At 48.7% G+C, this 2,860-nt stretch overlaps 1 long non-coding RNA gene across 1 annotated transcript; it reads right to left on the bottom strand.

The window, feature by feature from the left end:
• Positions 1–244: 244 nt before the first annotated feature.
• On the bottom strand, positions 245–2,147 carry LOC121136949. The gene is made up of 2 exons (XR_005874135.1): positions 1,627–2,147; positions 245–804 (listed from the first exon to the last, which is right to left on the bottom strand). It is a non-coding gene; the product is annotated as an uncharacterized LOC121136949 (long non-coding RNA).
• Between the last annotated feature and the right edge of the window lie 713 nt (positions 2,148–2,860).

Raw genomic sequence — 2,860 nt, 5'->3', positions numbered from 1 at the left:
TCTTGGAATTTGACTTGGCTCATACCTTGACCTATACCTACCCTCATAAGATAAGGTGTTCTGCCAAATAATATTGAGATGTCCTGCCAAGTTCCTATGTAACCAAAATTCCTCTGGAAATGCCCCAACCTTTAAACCTGTGGGTGATGACGATTCATGCCTTTGATCCCAGCACTTAGGAAGCAGAGGCAGGTGGATCTCTGAGGCTAGCCTGAGCTGGTCTACAGAATGAGTTCCAGGACAGTCGGGTACAAAGAAACTTCATTTCAAAAACCCCAAACCCAAAACAAACAAACCCCACGATCCCAGTTTTAAGCTATATAAACCCCACTTTCTCCTGTGTTGCATGCTGTTATTTCAAACCCCACGTTGGGGAGGCAGTCCTGTCTGGCAGAAAATAAATCTTGTGTAATTTGACTAACATAATTTGAGTAATAGTCTTTACCGTCATCCAGTGGGATTAACATGTGAGCAGTCAGCTCTAACCACTTGCCAACAAGCTCAATGTGGAGCTTCTCTGCAATGACGAATAGCATTTCTGCTCATCCTCGCAGCTGTGAGCTCAGGACACAGAGGGACATGCTTGCTCCCATCTTGTCTTCAAGGGCACTGTCCCCTTTTCTGGCTTCATGTCCTTGGAGAAGACAAGCCTTTTTCTTGGCAAAGTGGCATTGTCATGTGTCCGGCCAGTCCTTCAGGTAGCACCTGTTCAGGATGTCTAATGGATTTACTGCTTGTGGTGGGGGGGCACCCTGGAGACCCTGCACTCCGGAGGTAACAGGGGAATCACCAGTTCAAGGTCAGCTGGGGATGCAAAATTAAAAAAAGAAAAGGGACTTTACAGCATGGCTCTAGATACCCTCGAGCTCCTGCCGCTTCCAGGCCTCTCCGCTTTACTACACAGCTCCTCCTTCTATGTTGCTCCCTGTGAGGTCCCTGCAAGGTCCCGTCACTTAGAATGCCATTTCTCCACTTTGCAAGCGGGTGGCAAAGACTCATGAAGTCATAAGCAGCCTCGTTTCCTCAGCTAGTGTGCACGGCCTCACTCAGCCTCCAGGTCTGTGCTCTCATTACCGTTCAGGCTGCTCTCTCATAGAGATCAAACTCAGGACACAATACAATCTTTCCCATCCCCACCTCCAACCACACCGTGTCTCTCCTCCATCCGGGCTGGGGAGGCCCCATGCCCTACCCCATCTCCTTCCTGAATCTGTGTCCTGGTCAACTCAGAGGTCACTTACAAGTCTTACAAGGCTGGCAGGTATCCTGGGTCTTGTTGATTGGGTCATACACAGGGGGTCTCATGACATTGGCTACACTAGTCCATGAGGGCTTGAACTTTTGCTGGGACATTAATGAAGTAGGAAACCCTGACTCTGTAGTGGCTGGAAGAAGACAGCCGGCAGGAATCATGCTGTCCTTTCTAAAACTTTAATAGGAAAAGCATTCAGCAATGGAGGGAGAAGTCTGTCTGGCACCACACGCCTCTCAACTCCGTCAAAACTGCCTCTTTTGTCATTAGCGTTTGAGTGGCAGATCTATCACTTGTTTAAAAAAAAAAAAACAAAAACAAAAACCCTGACTAACAAAAGTCCCTGGCTTATACTACCTTCCCCGTTTACATACTTTTTTCAAAGACCAGAGCAGTTCCATGCACCAGGTGCTGCTGGGATCTGCTCAACAGATGTGGTCTCCACCTTCCTTGGATCCACAGCCTGCGGGAGACAGATGTCTGCCGGGTCAAGCAGGGTTGAACTGGGGCTCAGAGGTGGAAGTAGAGGGCAGCCGCAGGGGTTCCAGCCAGTACCAGCCAGAAGCAGGACGCTCCAGGGACACGAGCAGAGCAGTCCTCTCCATCCTGAAACCACCTGGGGCTTTGGGACAAAGCGTTCCACCCTCATTGCTTCAGGAAAGGGATCTGCCAAAGCAGGAAGCAGAGGGAGAAAAGAGAACCTCCTCATGACTCTGGCTCCAATAAGATCAAGGGTTATTATCGCTGAAGAAACAGCCTAGCAGCAGCAGCCCAGGTGGCACAGTGACCTCTCCTCAGCTCAGTTGGAGGAGCAGACTCCTTTCTCCCTCCAGCTCCCGCTCACTTTCCTTCTGTAGGAAGGAAAAGAATAAACGCAGAGGTTGCTGCTCCTCACTTCCCCTTGGCCTGAGCTTAGGCCTTGTGACCACGCCTGGCTGCAAGGGAGGTTGGGAAATGTAGTCAGTAGCTGGGCAATTGCTGTATCATGAAGGTGCCTCTTCACAATTCCTAGCTGGGAACTTAACTTCAAGGCCATGGTATTGAGAGATGATGCTCATGGGGTTGGCTTGGCCTTGAAGGATAATTAGATCAGTGCCCCTCTGAAGCAAATTCATCCCTTTCAGTCCTTTGTTGTGGGATATTTGTATTCAGTGTGAAGATGTATTTGTTATGATTGATGTTATAAAAAACTGAACAGCCAATAGGTAGGCCAGAGAGATATAGGCGGGATTTCAGGGAAAGAAAGGAAGAGCAGGAGAACCTGGCGCCCAGGAGACTCCAGGAGACACAGAGAGGAAACAGGAAGTACAAGATGGACGAGAGGCAGCGCCAGGTGATAAAACACAGATTAATATAAATGGGTTAATTAAGTTGTAAGAGCTAGTGAAGACAAGCCTAAGCTAAAGGCCAAGCTTCCATAATGAATAATAAGTCTCTGTGTCGTTATTCGAGAGCTGGCTGGTGGGACAGAGAAAAACACGCTATGTATGGCACCCAACCTCCGGGAACTATTTCCACATAGAGCCTGAAAAATCTTAAAAAACAAATCAAACACAAAAGAAGGCAGCTTCCTAGAAACCCGGTGCTTGCAGCTTACAGAGGCACAGC

The sequence above is a fragment of the Mesocricetus auratus genome, unplaced genomic scaffold (genome assembly GCF_017639785.1).
Source record: "Mesocricetus auratus isolate SY011 unplaced genomic scaffold, BCM_Maur_2.0 Super-Scaffold_100676, whole genome shotgun sequence".
Taxonomy (NCBI): Eukaryota; Metazoa; Chordata; class Mammalia; order Rodentia; family Cricetidae; genus Mesocricetus; species Mesocricetus auratus.
The sequence above is the reverse complement of the archived record's forward strand: the minus strand, read 5'-3'. Positions and strand labels throughout refer to the sequence as shown.